Consider the following 21939-nt stretch of genomic DNA (forward strand, 5'->3'; position numbering starts at 1 on the left):
TGCTTCGAGATCTGATCTGTCTTAGGATTGGTGAATTATGTTCATTTTTAAAAAGAGATGTGATAGATAGCATCTAGAGAACCAGGCAAGGTGAACGTCCACCTTTAGGTTTCTAGAATATCCCTAATAATAAAAATCTCTTCTCCCCAGGCTATTTCTTTTCACATTTTCACATGACTGTTGTATCACCAAGCACAAAAAAATTAAAAAATTGAATGTGATTTGAAAAATCTTCTAAAGATTGTTTTAAGAGTTTTAAATGAAAATTATAAAATGAACATTTTTAGTTTAGAACATGTGGTTACCATAGTATGGATAAAAGTCACTATGTGTATGCACTAAGCCGTCACACCTTCTTCTAGAAAAGTGGACCAGTAACACATTTAGAATAGATTTAAAGGGAAGATGAATAATTGCTTCCAAAATATTCTACGTCAAGGTGGTTATTTTTCATCAATTTCTTTGAAAAAAAAATCCTATAAAACGTACCAATTACATGAAGCAGTGGAGAAAAAGGATTTTCTCATGGAGACCTGTTTTTCAAATGAGATAAACCTGCAAATCAAAGACTGTGGTCACTTGGAGAGGCTGCCTCAGGTGACACAGCAGCAACATCTACCACTTGTTCTAGCAGAAAATAAAGTGCCTATCCTAGGAAAGCAGGAATTCTTATACCCTTAAGGCCTGAATGCACTTCACTCCTTCCACTGAAAGCTCTTCAGGGACCAGAGTGAGCCAAATTTTTTTAGATATCTTCCTTTTCTATCTCTTAAACAACTAGAGAAGGAGAAATCACTAACAATCCTTCTCACCTTTCCCAAGTCTTGCCTTTTCCTTCTATAGTATAGAATGTAATTGAGAAATATAGGAAAAAAAGAAAATGAGGCACGATACTTGGAAATAGTACAGCTTGTTGGGACCTATGGATTTAGAGTATAAGGTAAAATATGACCACTACCTAATAAATGGACGTTTTAAGGTTAAAATGTTATTTTAAGTTAGTCAATATTAGCTTAACTCATTTTCTTTTAGTGGAAGACAATCACATTATTCATGAAATTCCAACACATAGTTCTCTTGCCTGGTTTTATATAAACATAACTTAAGAGTGTTGCCAGGTATATACTTGAGTATATTTAGTTACAAATACCTAAATGTCAACACACATTTAATAATTAGGTTTCCTTAAAGCAGTGGCCCCCAACCTTTTTGGCACCAGGGACTGGTTTCGTGGAAGATAATTTTTCCATGAACTAGTGGGGTGGAGGTGGTTTCGAGATGAAACTGTTCCACCTGAGATCATCAGGCATTAGATTCTCATCAACAGTGGGCAACCCAGATCCCTCGCATGTGCAGTTCACAACGGGGTTCGCACCTCTATGAGAACCTAATGCTGCCACCGATGTGACAGGAGGCGGAGCTCAGGCGGTAATGCTTGCTGGCAGGCGGCTGGCCACCTGCTGTGTGGCCCAGTTCCTAACAGGCTTGGCCTGGGGGTTGGGAACCCCTGCTTCAGAGAATTGCAATTAATGTATATTTCTGAAACTGGAATAGTTTATAAAATATTGAATCCACTGGTTTGTCATTTTCCTAATTTCGATGGTAATTTCATTAGCACTTGTGCATGTGTCTATTTAAAGATATTAAACATTTTCATCACAGTAAGGGAGACTTGCCTTGTATGGTATATACTTGTTAAATAACTTCTAAGTAAAGAAAACCGAACTTTTCTAGAATTTGGCTTATGGTGGATGAGAAGAACTAAAGGAATTAAAAATACTAAAGGGACAGAAAAAGAAAAAAATGGGAAAAAATACTAAGAACAAATAAAGGCATCATAAATTCTGCAACTCTCATGAGGTTTCAGAAGGAAAAACTTAGTTTAGAAACTAAGTAGATTATATTACTAGCCTGTCTTTAAACATTAGGTTAGCAGATATGACAGGCAAGGTGAAGAAAGATTTCTTTTATGAACATTAAAAATGCATATATACAATGACAAAAAAGGAAAACCTATATAATAATAAAATAAAAGCTAACTGAGTGATGTTTGTTTCAATTTGGCTGTCATTTTTATAGAGTGGTTCCATAAAATTTTGGGGAAAAAATGGTTAATTTTAACAAAAAATTTAGTGCAACATTTAGGATACCAAGAAGTGCTAAATTTTGATTTCAGTATTATCATCTTAAGTGAAAATCAGCTCACATAATTTTTTTTTGAGACAAGGTCTTGCTCTATTGCCCAGGCTGGAGTGCGGTGGTGAGATTACAGCTCACTGCAGCCGCAGCCTCCTGGACTCAAGTGATTCTCCTACCTCAGTCTCCCAAGCAGCTGGGACTACAGGTGTGTGCCACCATGCAGAGTTGATTTTTTTTCCCCCCGGTGGAGATGGGGGTTTCACTATGTTGCCAAGGCTCATCTGGAAGTCTTAGCCTCAAGTGATCCTCCTGCCTTGGCCTCTCAAAGTGTTGGGATTACAGGCGTGAACCACCACACCTGGTTCTTTTACAATTTTAGTGAATTCATTTTAACCCTCAGTATACCAAGAAAAAGTCATCATCATTTATCATCTGGGTCCAACAGACATTTTATTAATATTTAAGTTAATTCATGAATAATTTACACAATAAGAATAAAGAAATGACATAAAACAACTTCATTAGATTTTTTTTTTATAAGAATTTAAACGTACACTGTAACTCAATTCTTCATTCCCTGTTTTCCTGGTTTTGAAGGAATATACACCCGAAAAAGGCAAGATGCTTTGAAACTGACAGCTCATCAACTGTCACGGACGAACCTGGAAATATTTACAAATATTGATTCCAGATTTCAAGTATGTGTTTAAAAGGACTCTTGGGTCTTCTTTTTGTACTTGAAGAATTCAAAAGGTGTTACTTTTGATAACTTTAATAGCTCATAATGATGTTGAAAAGATGACAGAAATTTCTGCTTCGTAATTGCCCAACATATTTCATTTTTAGAGTAACAGCAATTACAATGATCGATCCAATGAATTACTTCATTTCTATATCATCTCTTTCTTTACAATCTCCTTTATCAAACACCTATCTTAAGTATTTGTCCACTTATGAACAGTTTCAAATAAATTTGAGTGTTTCAAAAATCATAAAAGATGAAAGAATACTATCACACACCCTTTGAGGAAAACAGAGCCATTGAAGTTTTTGTCACAAAACAGAGTGTTGAGAATAGTGAGCAATGAAATCTTTCCAAATGAATAACTAACTGGATGAAAATACTATACTTACTTTTTGTCCTGAGAACTATTTTTTTGAACTATACTGTTACTCATTGATCCCTGTGTTTGAGAAAATTCACCTAGGGGCTAGGCGCAGTAGTGGCTCATGCCTGTAATTTCAGCACTTTCAGAGGCTGAGGCAGGATGAATGCTTAAGCCTAGGAGTTCGAGACCAGCCTGGACAACATGGCGAGACTCCATCTTTACAAAAACATTTAAAAAAAAATAGCTAAGTGTGATATTATGAAACTGTAATTTCAGCTGCTTGGGAGGCTGAGGTGGGAGGATCACCTGAGTCTGGGGAAGTCGAGGCTGCAGTAAGCCATGATAGCACCAGTGCACTTTAGCCTAGGTGACAGAGTGAGACCCTGTGGAAAGAAAGAACAGGAAGGACGGATGGACGGAAGGAAGGAAACATTCATCTAGGATGTAGCTAAAGACAACAGTCAGTGGAATTGCTTATATAATCAATAGCACCATAATAATTCACGTGTAAAGTATTACCATCAGTTTTGTTCCATTCATCTTCTGGTTTATCTAAGTGAAATATCTTCGTATGTCAACTTTCTTCTCTTTGACATTATAGACAGAAAAATACTGAATCATCAATTTTTAATAAAACCTTAAAAGGGAAAGATAGTGTCTCCAGATTTTTTATTTTTTACATTCTTGAAAGATAATGTAGCATAATGGGCTCTAAGAAAACTGAAGATGGGGCTGAGTATAGTGGCTAGCCTGTAATTTTAGCACTTTGGAAGGCTGAAGGGGGAGGATCACTTGAGCCCAGGAGTTTGAGGCTACAGTGAGCTATGACTGAGTTACTGTACACCGCACTCTAGCCTGCATGACAGAACAAGACACTGCTTCTTAAAAAAATAAAAAATAAAAAAAAACCAACAAGAAAGAAAGAGAAAGAAAGAAAGAAAGAGAGAGAGAGAAAGAAAGAAAGGAAGGAGGGAGGGAGAGAGGGAGATGGGGATGGGGAGGGGGGAGGGAGGGGGAGGGGGGAGGGAGGGAGAGGGGAGGGGGAAGAGGATAGAATGATGGTATAACAGTGATGACTTGTTTTAGCATTGCATCATCCTTCTAGGCACTTTCATTATTTTTACTTTTTATTATTTTAGCATTTTTTCCTTTTTTTAAAGGACAGTTGGGAATAAAAAATGAATTAATTGCCAAAATGGTAAAATGCCAGAATACTTAAAGATACAGAAAAAATAAGATCACTAAGATCCATATGTACTTTTGGCTTCTAAAAGGTTCCAATGGACACGTATGGTAATAGCAAGATACTACGCTTGAGTCATTAAGGACACATTCACTGAAACTTAAAAATATATGATATCGTCCTTCCTACCAGTTACAAATACATTTTTTAAAAAAGCATTTGAAAACTAAAATTGAGTTCAAAGAACCCTGATAGTATACCAAAGGTTAATGTAGTCTTTTACGACAATAAAATTCATGTCCAACTACTTAACAATGTTAAAATTATAAACAGAATCTTCCTTTTATTAATTTAAAATTGTTTCTAAGCATAAAAATCCTTTAAAGTTTATAAAGTTAAAATTTTACTGGTCTACATCATGTGGTGGAAAAAATTATTATGGTGAAAAAGAATTATTTTAAAAGTATAAAATCAAACTAAACTAAGAAAAAATTCCATGGAATCTTGACCATATGCATAGATTAATTTGAGGAAAGTTTCAACACAGACTAGTTTAATGAAATATCTAATAAAATGCTTGAATTACACAATATACTTTAAAAAGAGCTACATTTACTTTTTTATAAGTAGCTGAAAAGTACAGAACTAAGTTGACAGGTAATTTTTTTAGAGCTTTTTAAATAAAAGGCAGTAGTAAATAATGTGCATACTAACAGTTCACAAATGGGTGCTATATTGACTCTAAAATAGTTAAACTATTTTCATTGCAATATGTTTTACATTTTCTATTAGGGAAACTTTGTTGAAATTCTAAACACGTTAAAATGATGAAATCCAAGTGATAAGATTTTACTTAGATAAATGAAGAATGCATCTAGCAGAATTCTTACATGTAGGACTATTTTTGGTTGAGAATAGAGAAATAATGACAACGGTCTTTCTCCAGCTGTTTTTAAGGATTCAGTATCTTCCTTGCAATTAAATACTCCATCAAAAACACATTTAAATGATTAAACATCTATAAGCTCACTTGGTATGCCATTTAAAGTATATCTAAGGACTACCTCATGACTTTCAATTGTTTCCATGAGATCTCCCCCAGTTTGTTCTGCAATATCAAGTAATACCTATTTGAGTACTGAATTTAAAGGGATTTCTAACATGCAGCTTTGACAATTAGGACACTTGGCTTTGCCTGGTTCCTCAAAATGCATAAGTAATCAAAGGGCTACTTAATTATGTCATTCAAGAATAACTCCTAATGGACAATAATATTATCTATATTCCACTGTGGATAATTTCAGGGGTATTTTTTATACAAATGGTAAGAAAAACATTAATATGTTTCATTAAATATTAGAAGAAAAATATCTAAGTACATACTAAGAAGATTCCAAAGTCCTAAGTATTGCCCCTTTTATTTAAAAAAAATACAGATCCAGGTATTCAGAGAACTCTTGTTGTTCTCCAAAGCGGGGCTTTGAAAGGAAGTTTTAAGAGCTGAATGAGAAACAATACGCCAAAAGCAATTTACCAACGGGCTGTAACTGCAAACATTTCATCCGAAGGGATGAAAGCAGCTTTCCAAATCAAGGGCCAATGAAAAGTTAAAATACGTAAAACCCAACACTTAATTTCATATAAAAAGAAAGGAAAAGTAACATTTTCGGCATGGCTCCTGAAGTTTCATTTAAGAAGACAACAGTGAATCCTCTCTTATAAACTAAAAGCTAAAAAGTCGTTGGAAGAAAACATTTAAAAGGGAATACAAGAAACATTCAAGTGTTGACATTTCACAGCAAGGAATAATAAAACAAAAGAATATGCCTGAAGTTTCATTTCTTAAAATATATTTCTAATTACTTGAAAAACTTGAATCAAAATTAATATATGTCTTTTAAGGGAAGTTGAATTCCAAGATGATAACTTTCTTTGAAGTATTATCTTTATGAAAAGGTAGCTGCGTGGTCGTACAGTTTAACAGGTGCCAAAAATAATTATCTAAATACACTTTGCTCAATTGACGGCCTCAACATCTGAAATGAGAACTGAGGAGTTTCTTACTCTCTCCCGGGGGGTTCCCATTTTAGGTGCAGATACTCCTCAGAGACAGGTGGCATGGAAGCCAGAGACAAGACACTGGCAAGGAAAACAGCTGCCCAGGCTGCTCTCCACTGCAACCTGAAGGACTTCATGTTTTGGCCCGAGGCCAAATTTGCTCCTAACTTCTAGGTCCATCGGCTTTAACTCGCTGGTCAGCTGCTTCCATAGGAGCAAAAGAGTGTCATTCACATTCCCAACTAAAAAAGACTCATTAGGAGACACTCCTGCTTGACTAACTCAAGCATTCAATGCAAGGACACATGTATCCGAGGACCTCCCTAAATCTCACAATTTATTCCTATGATTCCAAGTAATTCGTCAAATTATAGCTGATGAAAATAACAAGCACTTTAATGAGAAAGATGATATGCTGTTATAAAGTTGTGGAAATAGCCCTGACCAATATGTTTTATTGTCTTTTTAATAAATTCTGGGGGAAGGAAATGGTTTTGAAATAGCCGTACACCCAACCCACCTAATGCCCCAAGTTATCTATGTTCATAGCTTTCTTCCGTAGGGTCACAGAATTGCAAACAGATGTTTATTTAAAAGCCAAATATGAGCTCATATTCAAACTGGAACTTTTGCTTATCTCATAACGGCTACATACTGCATAAAATGCAGGATAATCACAAAGATTTAGGATCTTTGATGGCACAGACACATACCCCATAACTGATACAGCAAAATAAAGAAGGGCTTCTTCGTTCTGAATTCTCCTCAGAAGGCCTAGGTATACGAATCGGATTCAATAAATTTGCTATTCATTTTACATTGCCTCTATAGTTATTCTGAAAAACATTTAATTTTTAAACAAAATTAAGTTAAGATGAAAAAGTTGGAGATTTTAAGTTAAAAATCAAAGATCTAGACAAAGGAGCTAGAGAAAGAGCTAAACTGCCAAAAAATTTCTATTTCAAAAATGCAATACATTTCTGGATGCTGTGCTGCAGTCTGTCTTGAAAAATACTGAAACTGGAAAATCGTTAGATAAAGTTAATTTTACCTACAATTTTTAAAGTTCCAGAAAATTATTATATGACAGACAGTACATACCTATTTATGATTAGTACTAATGTCTATTCACTACCTTCTACTGTTATCAAAGAAACAATAGTTTCTCTTAATGAACACAAAATAATCATTAACAAATTACTTTGGCAGCACATAAGTATAAGAAAAGAGTGTAAATACAAAATTAACAGAGTGTTTGCTTCTCCTCACTTTTCTCAATAGCTCTTTGGAGTAACTGGTGCTTTCTATCAGTTTTCAAGAGCATAATATTTTCCAATCTCTATCAAAATAAGAAATGTAATGGAAAATGGATCTTTCTTCTTCTGGAATTGCTTGAGTGTTTATAGTATATATACAGGGATATCCTTTGAGATGGAAGCATCAATCCTATTAAACTCAACTATGGCTTCCTCATCCCTAAAATAGATTTGACATACAGACACAAGCACAAGGTCAAGGTCACAGATCAGCAAGAAAGATTACCAACAGAACTGATGTAACCAGCTGGCTTTTGATCAAAGCTCCTAGGGTTTTTAGTACATTTAGACACACTGCGCTTACTCACAGGGTACACTCTGTTTTAAAAATGTTCCCCATCTTTGAAGTCAAGATCTTCATGCACTTCTTATTATAAAGTATGTTCTGTTAAATATATTGTATTGGATCAAGAATAAGAGAAGAAATCAGTACGTGTGTTACAGAATTGTGAATTTTTTTAGTAGAGACAGGGTTTCACCATCTTGGCCGGGCTTGTCTTGAACTCCTGACCTCGTGATTCACCCACCTTGGCCTCCCAAAGTGCTGGGATTACAGGTGTGAGCCACTCCACCCGGCCCAGAACTGTGAATTTTTATGTGCTTTTATGCATGTATATATATGCTTGCATTTTTATTTGTTTGCTTGTTATAACTGATTTTAAAATTTTAAAATTAACTTAACTTGCAGTTCCCTGAATGGATAATGCTCTCTCACAATTCCAAGCTTTTGACCCATCTGAAACTGAAATCAGTAGTATGTTCTGCAACGTCTTGGGTCACTTGTTCCCAAAAACACAGATTTAACTTCTAAGTCACTGCTTCAACAGGAGAAGTTTTATAACGTATCCATAGTCTTCCATAACAATTTTCAAATCACAGGGATCAAAAGAAACTTTAGTTATCAATAGTGACAAAAAAGTGATTCTTAAAGGAATATATTATTAAATATATTAGTGCAGGCCAGATGTGGTGGCTCAACCTGTAATCCCAGCACTCTGGGAGGCCGAGGCGGGAGGATCACCCGCTGTCAGGAGTTCGAGGCCAGCCTGGCAAACATAGTGAAATCCTGTCTCTACTAAAAATACAAAAATTAGCTGGACACAGTGGCATGCGCCTGTAATCCCAGCTACTTGGGAGGCTGAGGCACGAGAATCTCTTGAACCTGGGAGGCGGAGCTTGCAGTGAGCCAAGATCGCACAATTGCACTCCAGTTGGGTGACAGAGCAAGAGTCCGTCTCAAATTAAAATGAAATAAAATAAAAATAAATAAAATAAATAAATATGTTATTATCTTAACAAAATCATGCCTTTTATTTTGGCTGTTTAAACAAGATGTTAAATTTATTTTAAGTTACATTTATGAAACCAAGAGTTATGCGATCAGTGTTCTTACTGAAGCATGCTGGTCAAGAAATCATTTTGAAGGATGCATAAAGCTGTTGGGGTAAATTTACACTACAAAAGCTTTCCTTGTTAAATCAAGTACCACCTGCTGTAGCTTTATACAATTTGCAAATTACTTACGACATATGTATATGTAAATGTTCTCAATTAGTGTTTTTTCATATTTTTGAGAAGTTAAATACCTTTGAATGAAAATAACCCAAAATTTACTATCCTAGACAGATTGCTAGTTTTTCAAAAATAAAGTAAAAAAGAAAAATTATGTCAAATTATCAAATTAAATACTATTGAAATGACATATATGGCATCACTGTGGTCATTACAGGCCCAAAACACAAAGATATCTAGACTGAAGTTTCCAGTCAAGCTGTGGAAGAGAAATATCACTACAGACACAATCCATGAACGCCCAGACATGGAGGCGATACCTGTAAAGAGGAGTCAATAAACCTGACTAGGTCCCATCCTACAGGATGAAGGAATCAAAACCAAAAATACTACATGCACAATGTACCTGGAGAACTTCTATGTCTTGAAATTCTCACAGGTATCATTCACGTATGCCTGTCAACTCAGAAAATGAAGCTACCAGCACACCAGCAGCAGGCTACTCACTTTAAATGGTTTTACTTTTATTGAAGAAACTGCAGTGCGTGCTTTTCCCTGATCTCTTCTATCCATACAACCAAGTGTTTGAAGTAGCAATCTCAGGAACAACAGCCAGTAAATGCTAATCTGAGACTCAGTTCTGCTGTTGTCCAGGTTTAGGGCACGTTCAGTCTGTGCAGCAGGGACAGTGACACATGCTCCTTGGCATGGCACCTGCCGCTCGTAGTCAGATATCAACCCAGGTCGGGGAAGAGTCAGGAGGCTTTAGAGGACGACTCCGGTGTGCTGAGGAGACAGAGGCAGATTAGCGGTCTAGGGACCATGGGTCGGGGCTTTTCTGATTTCAACTGTTGGACCAAAAATATTTCAGAACAACTTTTCTCTTAACAATAAAGATCATTAAAAACAACTACTTACTTCCTACTATTAGCATCATTTACTAAAATTAAATCATCTGAACAATGAAAACTAAAATCTTTAATGAAAATCTCTCATCATTTTTCTGTTGTTTTTTGTCTTGAGATAGAATGATGATGTGTGGAATGGCACATATATACTATATTGTTCTCTTCACTATTTAGTCGTTCATTTAACTTTTTTTTTTTTTTTTTTTTTTTTTTTTTTGAGACAGAGTCTTGCTCTGTCACCCAGGTTGGAGTGCAGCGGTGCAATCTCAGCTCACTGCAACCTCCGCCTCCCCAGGATCAAGTGATCCTCCTACCTCAGCATCCTGAGCAGCTGGGACCACAGGCACACACCACCATGCCTGACTAATTTTTGATTTTTGTAGGGACGGGGTTTTACCATGTTGCCCAGGGTGGTCTCAAGCTCCTGGGCTCAAGAGATCCTCCTGCCTTGGCCTCCCAAAGTGCTGAGATTACAGGCAGGAGCCACAGTGCCCGGTCCTAGTTCATTCAACTCCTAAATTACTTAAATCTTTACATAAGAATTCAATGTTTATATTTTGCTTTGTGTTTTGGTCTTTAACTTGCTTTCAATTATCACATTTATATAAAATATATAATTTGTTCTATAGAAATTCTTGTCATTAAACAAGAGGTTGTAAATAAGACAGCAGGGGAAAAACAGGGCGGTAAGAAGAACAAAGAACCTTCTGTTAGTGCCCTTCCCCCCATACCATCCTTACCATCCTCATCTTTTGAGGAAAAATACATCAGACTTAAAAATGCATAGAGAATCCTGTAATAAGCCCCATTTGTTTACAGTCAAGCTAAACAACTAGGACATCTCTTTCGTTCCGTAAGTCTCAGCTGCCAACTCATCCTCTCTTTAGGCAGCCTTCACTGAACTCCACAGCCTGAGGGTGGCTGTTCCTCTCTGTGACTCCACAGCACTCAGTAGATCTTTCAATCATCTTGCTTACAAAACTGTAAGGTCACACGTCATTTTATTGTGCTTTGCTTCATTGTACTTTGCAGTTATTGTGGTTTTTTTTTTTTTTTTTTTTTTTTACAATCTAAGGATTTGCGGCAATCCTGTTGAGGAGTCTATTGGTACCATTTTTCCAACAGCTTGTGCCCACTTTGTAGCTCTATGTCACATTTAGGTATTTCTCCCAATATTTCAAGCTTTTTCATTATTATTGTATCTGTTATGGTGATGTGTGATCTTTGGTGTTACTATTATAATTGTCGTGGGGTGCCATGAACTACGCCCATATGACAGCATACTTAATAAATACGTGTGTTCTGACTGCTCCATGACTTGGCTGTTCCCATCTCTCTCCCTCTCCTCAGTCCTTTTTATTGCCTGAGACACAACAATATTGAAATGAGATCAATTAATAACCCTACAATGGCCTCTGTGTGTTTTGCATGTCTCGCACTTTAAATCAAAAGCTAGAAATGTTTAAGCTTAGTGAGGAAGGCATGCTGAAAGCCAAGATGGGCCAAAAGTTCAGCCTTTTGCACCAGTTAACCAAATTGCAAATGCAAAAAAACAATTATTGTAGGAAATTAAAAATGTCACTCCAGTGAACACATGAATGATAATGAAAACAAAACAGCCCTATTGCTGATATACAGAAAGGTTTTGTGGTCTGGATTTAAGATCAAACCAGCTATAACATTCCCTTAAACCAAAGCCTCATCCAGAGCAAGGCCCTAACTCTCTTCAATTCTATGAAAGCTGAGAGAGGTGAGGAAGCGGCAGAGGTGGTTCATACAATTTAAGGGAGAAAATAATAAAACTGTGCAAAGGGAAGCAGCAAATATGCTGACAGAAAAGCTCAGCAAGTTATCCAGAAGATCTAGCTAAGATAAATGATGAAGGTGGTTATACTAAACAACAGATTTTCAATGGAGACAAAACAGCCTTAAATTGGAAGAAGATGCCATCTAGAAATTTCACAGCTAGAGAGAGGTCAATGTCTGGCTTCAAAGCTTCAAAGAAAAGACTGACTCTCTTGATCAGGGCTAATCAAGCTGGAAGTTTAGGTTGAAGCCAATGCTCATATAACATTCCAAAAATCCTAAACCCTTAAAAATGATGATAAATCTACTCTGCCTTTGCTACATAAATGGAACAACAAAGCCTGGGGAAAGCACATCTGCTTACACTATGATTTGCTGAATATTTTAAGCCTACTGTTGGGACCTACTGGACAAAAACGAAAATTCCTTTCAAAATATTACTGCTCACTGGCCATGTACCTGGTACACTAAGAGCTCTAATGCAGTTGTACAAGGAGATTAATGTTGTTTTTACACCTGCTAACACAACACCCATTGTGCAGCTCATGGATCAAAGAGTAATTTTGACTTCATATCTTATTGGAAAAACAAATTTTCTAAGGCTTTAGCTGTTATCAAAAGTGATTTCTCTGATTGGATCTGGGCAGAGTCAATTGAAAAGCTTCTGAAAAGGATTCACCATTCTAGATGTCATTAAGAACATTCATGATTCATGAGGGGAGGTCAAATATCAACATTTGCAACTTCATGGATGACTTTGAGGAGTTCAAGACTTCAGTGGAAGAAGCAACTGCAGATGTGGTAGAAAAAGCAAAAGAACTAGAAGTGAGCCTAAAGATGTGGGTAAATTTCTGCAACCTCATAATAAAACATAAATGAATGAGGAGTTGCTGCTTTTTTTTTTTTAACTCCTGAGCTCAAGTGATCCTCCCACATCGACTTCCCCAAAGTGCAGGGATTACAGGCATGAGCCACCACACCCAGTCTGCGGAGTTGCTTCCTAAAGGTGAGAAAAGAAAGCAGTTTCTTGAGATGGAATCTACTCCTGGTGAAGATGCTATGAACACTGTCGAACAAACAACAAAGGATTTAGAATATTATGTAAATGTAAACTTAGTCGATAAAGCAGTGGCAGGTGTGAGAGGACTGACTCCCTTTTTGAAAGAAGTTCTCCTGTGGGTAAAATGCTATCAAACAGCAACAGATGCTACAGAGAAATCTTCCATGAAAGGACGTCAGTCAATGTGGCAAATTTCATTGTTGTCTTATTTTAAGAAATCATTACAAAGACCCCACCCAACCTTCAGTAACCACCACCCTGATCAGTCGGCAGCCATGAACATGGAGGCAAGGCATCTACCAGCAGAAAGATCACAGCTCTCTGACAGTTCAGAGGGTCGTTAGTATTTTTTTAGCAATAGGTATTTTTAAGTTAAGGTATGCATATTATTTTTAGGCATAATGCCTATGGCACACTTAATAGTCTACAGTACAGTGTAAATGTAACTTTTATACAGATGGAAAAACCAAAAAATGTGCTTGCTCTACTGAGGTATTCACTTCACCGCAGTATCTGGAACTGAACTTGCAATATCTCTGAAGTATGCCTGAGTTTTGGTTTGTTAAGGCCTGGCTCCCCACAAGAGTATAAACTCCTTATGGGCGAGAATTACGTATTTTTATCTTTACATGTTAGCACCTAGCAGAGGCAGCATTCCGAGTAGAACATGTTGTAAATGGCAAATAAACCTTTTGGAGCCTTAGTCTGCAAAACGACGAGTGGGTTGTCATAATTCTATGGGACCAGGAGAATTAAAATGGTACGACAATGTTAATTAAAACGATGGTTTCGGATCCAAACTATCTTTCTCACTGGAATATAAATGAACAAAAAAGGCACAAAATTAAAGAATAATAAAATATTTTATCCTACAGAGAGTTCTATGGGTTTAGAAAACATGCATGACTAATATTATGGTGGAAAACCCACAAGATTTAAGCTATCTACCTATCTATCAATCAATCAATCAATCAGACAGAGTGTCCCCTCTGCCACCCAGGCTGGAGGGCAGTGTTGTGATCTCGGCTCACTGTAACCTCTGCCTCCCGGGTTCAAGCAATTCTCCTGCCTCAGCTTCCCAAGTAGCTGGGACTACAGGCCTGCACCACCATGCTTGGCTAATTTTTGTATTTTTAGTAGACATGGGGTTTTGTTATGTTGCCCAGGCTGGTTTTTGAACTCCTGACCTCAAGTGAGCCACCCGCCTCGGCCCCCCAAAGTGCTGGAATTACCAGCGTGAGCCACCAGGCCTGGCAAAGCATTTTAAAAATATACATACTTTTAGGGTATTTTCAAGTTTTTGTAAGATGATCTTTATTTTACCACTTGTTTATAAAGAAATGATCATACTAATTTGGTTTCCTTTAGTTGCTGTTTCCCAAGTCGAGGTTAGTAAGATCTGGTATGGATTTAGGTTATATCAAGAATGAGTATATGCTTCAAAATACCAGTTCCATCAAGCTTTTCATCATTTTTCTTTTCAAATTACCTCGCCTAGATAAAGATGAAAACCCAGTTAACATTAAAATACTACTTTGTTACATTTTCTTTTGATGGAGATATTAAGAAATGAAGTATCACATCAAAAGATTTAGTCTCTAAAACCAGACATTCCTTCTAAAAAAAATAGTTACAATGAAATGGGCAAAGTAAGCCTTTATGCAAGAAAGGCTTTTTAATGTATTTATTTTTTTACAGTATCAACCACAATTAAGAAACTATTTCTCTGTGCCCATTTTACACATCAATCATTGAAGCAGATAATAATTGTATGCCAAAGAATTTCAGCCCTTTAAATGTGTGACAAAGATTAAATCAAACTGGTCAAAGCTATTCTTGGAATGATCTTTTAAACTTGAATCTGTGTTTGTTGAAGAGCTTCAAGTATGAACGTTCAACGAATATGGCTAAATAAAAACAGTATCTTAACATAAAGTGATTAATTACAATACATAAAAGTGAAATTCCCTTTTAAATAATTGAAACCTAAAAAACCAAAAACCAATTCAACAAAAACAGCCATTACCCAAGTAGGTCTTGAATACTGATGCAAGATGACTCCACATGTCATTGCCATGGCTTTCGACTTTTTACCATATTAGCATGTTGCCATTAGTAGAAACATAACATTAAGAAACACCACTCCCTTGACCTAAGAGCTTCAGATCCACTCTTGCTTTGTGGCACAGGATTAAACCTTAATAACATTTCTCAGGTCTGAGAAGGCGAAAAAGTCATGCGGGTCCAGAAAAGATCTCACCTTGCTGTGAATGGATAAGACTTAGAAACCCAGTGTTCCAAAATGCATAGTAAGACACTCTTTTATTTAGGCATTTGTTTAGGTATTTGTTTTAAATATATGACGCATCAAATCAAATTTCCTTGTCTATAATTAGAAAATGGCAGATTTTTGGTATATATTTTATTCATTTGAACTAATGACTTAAACTAAACTTACAAACATCTTATCCTTCATCATACCAGATTACACAAATTTAAAGAACTTGTATCCAATTGGAAAAGCAGCTAAATTTTTATGAGCTGAAATCTATTTTCCTCTAGTAATTTTGCCACTGGCTATTGTTTTCATAATAGTATAGCATGTAAAGTAATTTTCCAAACATGACAGAATTATACTTTAAAGGTTAGGAGGCAGTCGGAAAGCCATCTGCCTAATCAATCATCCTATCTGATGCTTAATCCCCTTTATAGCTCATTTGCTATCTCTGGTTATCTAGTTCCTTTCTAAAAACCTCTAGTGACCACCAACTATCTTCCAAGGTGGTCTTTTGGAGACAGATGGCTCTGGCTTCAAGTTCTTCTGGCTCCACCATTTACCAACTGTTTGATCTTGGGGAAGTTGGCTCCTCTGGAAAGTTTTATCATTATTAAATGTGCAAAAGCACTAATACCTATTTCATAGAGCCCCTGCACTGAATAAATGCGGTAATGCTCACATAGCCTAGCCACAGAGTAGCTGCTCAGTAAGAGTGCCTCACATAACTGCAACAGTATGAAATTCTGCCTTGCACTGAGCTATAATCTGTTGAGGTTTAGTCTGCCTATTGGTCTTTTCGGGGACACAGAAAAGAAGGCTGATCCATCAGTATCTTTCAAACATTAGAAAACTGCTGCCATGTTCCACTGACCAGGTCTATCACCTTGTTAAGGTCAAGATAAGATAGTTAAAACCCATTGTTGACAGGGGCTTAGCAAAGGGCAAACAAAGGAAGACAAATGTTCCTGGGGCCAGTCTGTGGTGGGTGCTGCGGAGATGCAATTCTTTACAAATTCTTGACTGGGCAAAACAGTGTATAAAACCTCCTGGGAGCTCTTGTCACTGACCGTTGATTCCTACAAAGTGTATCATACATTTTAAAAGCCCTGCTTTGTCACAGGTGCTTTAAGCCATACTCACCCTTCCTCAAATGAAATACTAGGATAGAGTTGTCTTTGATTCTCCTCATGGGGTTGGTTAATACATTATTTATCCTCATTCCCATTTTACCAGGGCACTAAAGCTCAGAACAATAGAGTGATTGGTTAATTGTCCAGTAAGTGGCTGATCCAAACCCACGTCAAGGTCTTTCCTATCATATTCAATTGCCACAGACTGTAACAAATGTGGATTTGAAAACTTTTGGGAAAGCACACATTTATGCAGCACTCTGAGAATTCTGGATTACTTTTCCCATTCTAAAATTTTGTCTCTGCCAGTGTCAGTCTCTTGCTTTTATTAGTAAAGCCACAAAGCACTGTGGTTAAAAGAACAGTCTCTGGATCCCTGACTCTGCTATTCAGTAGTGGGTCACTTTGGTCGATTTACTTAACCGTTCCAAGGCTCAGTTTTTTCAGCTGTAAAAGAGGAATAATAATAGTAACTACCTTATGAAACTGTTGTATTAAATAAAAGGTATATGTAAAACACTTAGTATAAAATCTCATATTTTCTAAGCACTCAATGAATGTTAATTGTTTCATTATTCACAGACGAAGCTTCAGCCCAAAGAACTTTCTCAGACAAAATTTTTTCTGACTTACTAGTCAACCTACATAAAGCTCTTTGAGGGTTAGGATTGTCTTTTGTCTATATATATACATGTGTAGATATATACAGACATATATATGTCTATATATATATATCCTGAAAAACTAAAAAAAGAAAAAGCATTTGGATCCGTAAAATAATTTAATAATCTAGGTAATTAATTATTTCACTTATAATTTTGTGTGACAGGTTTACTTAAAGCAAAAAGTAATTTCACATACAAAAGATGCCTATAATTTCTTCTTCCTTCCCTAAACCTTTTTCTTAAATAACCTGTTCCCAAACCACAGACCTGAGGAGAATGGATCAACACTGGGAACCTAACTAAAATGGACCAATCATTTCCTCTTGACATCTGGAATTCAGAGGGAGACAGAAGGCTTCATTTTACAATGGACTTCATGAGGCCACGTTTCAGATTAGTGCCTAGAGGAGTCAGTATTCTGAGAGAAAACATTGGAGTAGGCAAATAGAGAGAAGCAGAGATGAGGGAGGCAAAACAAGGAGAGGGAAGGGACAGCAGCGAGGTGCTGAATGAATAGCTTTCCAGTTTCAGGAGGGGCAAGGTACTCCTATCACCGGGTTCCTGAAGAGTTTGCTGCATGCCTCTAACAAGTCCTCCTGTACCTGAGCTTTGTTGAGGGGGCACCACCGCTAAGACACTGCAGTGACATTATGTAAGACAAACTGCACATTTTAATCCATGGTCCTGAAGAACTCTGCAAACGTTCTTCTTTCTCCCTTTTCCTGTGGTGCCTTTACCTCACGTATGGTCAAAGAGCAACACGTGGCTCTGAATCTCAAACGGGGAAAGCTAACAGCACAAAGAGGTAAATAAGATGTCCAAGGTCATACTTACAGTTTGTAGGGGCAGAATCAACAACGGAATTTCGTATTTCTTATTCCGAGGGGCCTGCACTAACCAATAAACCAACTGCCTCCCTCGATGAAACTAAAGTATGCCAATTATCCAAACTGTGTAGGAAACGTTGACCAAAACAGGGGTTAATTGGACATTGGTTGTTTTAATTCCATAATCAGCTCTTTCCCTGAGCTACCCTGGGAGTGAATAACATATCTTTCGCAGGAATGGGAAGGAGGCCAGCACGGGCCATCTGGCTGAACATGTCCTTTCCTCAAGTTATCCCTGCAGCTGTGTGAAACTTACTGATGTTGAAGAACTTTACAGTTTAATTTGTTTTATCATGTTCCCTCTATTCTGTTAAAATTAAAAGTAGACAAATCTTTATGTTCATATTAGCCACGCAGTTTCCCTGACTCCAGAGTTATGGAATATACAGGAACATATATAGTCTGTGTGTGTGTGGAGGTGAGGAGGAGGGGAGCCTGAAATTTTTGGATGTCAAGAAAGATGTTTCATGTTCAAAAAGAACAACTCATTTAGACTAGAGCCACTAGAAAAGAAACAAAAACTTGTTACTCTCTTCATACGAAAATGAAACTAAAATACTGGTCTTATTAATCACGAAAAAAAAATAAAAGAAACATGAAGGAGAACAGGTAGTTTATTTCCTTGCCCATTTTCTCCACTTCTCCTACTTTGTAAATTTGTAAATATGACAATAAACCTAGACTATTAAGTTGAAGAGTATTTCCCAATACTCTAGAATACTCTAGAGTCAGATGTGCATCCATCAAGCGGGTTCGAGTCACCATTCTAGTGCCACGAGCGTAAGAGCTGCTCCAGAAATTGAGCATGTATTTTCTCCCGCTCAATTCTCTCTTCCTGCCTCCCTCCACCCCTCCTCTTACACGGTTTACTTTCTTCTTTTCTCCACCTTTCAATTCTCAAGTTTGAATGTATTTCTACCTGTCTCACTCATGAACATTGCTGGCATTCAGATACTGACATAACGCGACCATATTCCTTATGCTGGGAACTGTGTACCGGGGAGGGATGGGATGGGTTACTTTTAAGCAATGCAAATACTAATGCCCAAGTCTGGGTCAGACTAGGGCTGTCCAAGCCCTAGATGATGAGCCTTGAGCAAGGCTGAAGAGACTTGAGTAAGGATGAGAATGAATGAACGTAAAAAGGCAGTGTAGAGGGCATGTCTTCGTCCAACACTACGACTACTGATTAGAAGAAGGTAAGAGCCAGAGGGCAACAGTAAGAAACAGCCAAGAGGTAATGAAATCTTAAAAGAGATGCTGGTGTTCGAGCTGTATGTGTGAACAGACACGGAAAACGAATTCCTAAAGTGAAACTCTAACGCAAAGACTGGGTGGATGGTTATGTTGAAGCTGGCCAGCAAACAAAGACCAGATGGTTCCTCCTCAGAGGGCTAGATGGCAAAACATTAGATAAAGGGATCCTGATGCAGCTAACTTCTATCATTTCTAGCACCATATGCCTGTATTTATAATAATAAATGGACATAGCATCTAACAAGTAGCCATCACACTGCCTGCAAAGTTCATTAGTGAAGTTGAGTGGGAAGAAGGATTACCCTAGGTCAGGTAAGGCCAGTTGTACTTAAGAGCTCTATGTGCTTCTCTTGTTTCATTTGCTGCTGTCAACTATTAGGTTTCCACATGTCTCTGATTCTTCTTAAATAAACTCTGATGGCTCCTGGTCCTAGATTACAGCCCTGGCCCAAAATGTCTTGACAACAATTGCCTAAAGGAAGGAGTCAGGAACAACAATTATTCCACGGTGTGATGGCTAAGAAAAAGCGGCAAAAGATTGCACTGCTGTAGTTCTAACTACTTCTCACTTCATTTCTTTGTGCATATCATGTAACGTGCCTCTTCTTATTAACAGAACCTGGGCTCTGAGGGACTACTCTGAATCTGTCCATGCAAACCAATTTCTGGAACTCTGGGGCTATGAGATAATGAAGAAAGAAAACATGTTCTACGTGTTATTTTATCTTTGTTCCTCACTCTATTCATTTAAAAACAGAAAGCTCGACAAGATCCTCTTTGAGATTCTACTGCATTTTCCTGGGCTTTAGTTATTTTACCTCCTTATATTAAAGGCCTTTTTGAGAATGTTCTTAGTTCAGCTAAACATGATGACTCTGCCTTTCTTCCTCCGCTCTATCTTGTAGGACTGATGTTCCTTTCAGGCAGAAGCATGTATTTCCACTCCTGACAGGGTAAGATGCCTTATTTCACCTCCCATTACCCACAAAAAGGGAGACTTAAGTGTCACTCCAGAATTTCTGCCATTGAGTTTCAGAGATTATCGTGGCCATAAAAAGGAAATAAAATTATTTGCATAAATAATACCAAATTTGCAAAAAGCAAATGGAATAAAATACTCTTCTATAGAAAGGAAGAAATAAAAGGAAACAAGGTCACTGTTCCATTCATTTTTCCCCACAATATTATTAACACCCAGGCATATGACAAAGATTTGTCAAAAGACTTCCTAATATTAAACTGGAAGGTGTCTAAGAATATTGTCTATTTACATCTGAGATCGCAAGAAACCTCATCCAGAATTAAAAAGCTGCTTTTCCTTTAATCTTTTTTTCTTTTTCCCCTTTCCCTGACCAATGTTTTCTCCTCTATTCTAAACATTATATGCAGCCTAAAGAAAGTCAGTCTTGTTTTGTTTTGTATGGTTTCAGACAAGTCTCACTCTGTTGCCCAGGCCAGAGTGCGGTGGTGTGACCATGACTCACTGCAGCCTGAAACTCCTGGGCTCAAGCGATCCTCCCACCTCAGCCTCCGGAATGGATGGGACTACAGTCACGTGCCACCATGCTTGGCTAATTTTACCTATTTATTTATTTATTGTAGAGACGGGGTCTCGAAATGTTGCCCAGGTTGGTCTTGAACTCCTGGGCTCAGGTGATCCCCCCACCAGGCCTCCCAAAGTGCTGGGATTATCGGTGTGAGCCACCAACCCCAGCACAGTCTACATTTGAAATAAACCACAGAAGCAAGGATATCACTTAAACAATGTAACTACCAATTCAGTGTGAGTGAATTTTGTAGTTTATAACATATTGATGAAAACCGTTAAGTGTCTACGTTCTGTTTACATAAGAGAATACTATTCAAGCTTTTAAAATAAAAAACTTAAACTATTCCCCTCACCCCCCAAAAAGTCTAACTATAAAGATGGGTTTGCTACAAAATAATTAGCAAAACTGATTTACCAAGTAAGATGTCCTCCCTCTCACTGCCCGCCCCCCAAAATATGTATACTGTAGAATTACTCCTAGGAAGTGACACAAGTGGAAGAAAAAATACTCTTTCAATATGCTAAAAACATCTACAGTGCACTAAAAAACAGTCCCTAAATTTGGCAATACATTTCTTCCAAATATGTTATTCAATAACATAAACATTAGGAAGTAGAACTGGCTGTCCCATATGTTCAGAATAAAAGGGTTAAGCGGAGTCCTGCCTAACTAGCAAAGTGGAAGAACAAATGGTAAGATTAAGACATACACATACAAACATTAAAATCTAAATATCAGAACTGAATAAAAATTTACCTTGCATCTCTACTTTTAACTATATAATAAAAAATGGTCATTGGATAGCTGATACATATCCAATCTCAGCAAAATGATGACTGAGAAGGGATAAAAATGGTTAAACCTTAAAATATCTGTTCAATAATCCGTTTTTAGTTATCAAAAAAATGTTGACATGAAAGGCACTTCTACAATTGCAAAGGGAAACCTTGTATTTTGCATGGCTATGTAGTTATACCTTTGTGTTATCAGTGGTGAGTCTGGAGATAAAAGATGATCACACATAACCAACTAAAATTGACACCAGTAATGACCAAAAAAAAATCAAGGCTGAGAAGCTTCC

At 37.2% G+C, this 21939-nt stretch overlaps 1 protein-coding gene across 7 annotated transcripts in view; it reads right to left on the reverse strand.

Annotated features, from left to right (window-relative positions):
- Positions 1-21939, reverse strand: part of NRIP1 (nuclear receptor interacting protein 1) — a 104020-nt gene that overhangs the window by 10215 nt on the left and 71866 nt on the right. The window contains exon 2 of one of the 7 annotated variants that reach the window (XM_021935568.2): positions 9825-10103. The exons of 5 other annotated variants lie outside the window; for them this stretch is intronic. The gene's annotated coding sequence lies outside the window, so the exon portion shown is untranslated. Of the gene's footprint in view, positions 1-9824; positions 10429-21939 lie in introns of those variants that run through there. One more of the 7 variants, XM_021935570.2, reaches the window with a different exon arrangement.

The sequence above is a fragment of the Papio anubis genome, chromosome 4 (assembly GCF_008728515.1).
Source record: "Papio anubis isolate 15944 chromosome 4, Panubis1.0, whole genome shotgun sequence".
In the NCBI taxonomy this organism is placed as follows: Eukaryota; Metazoa; Chordata; class Mammalia; order Primates; family Cercopithecidae; genus Papio; species Papio anubis.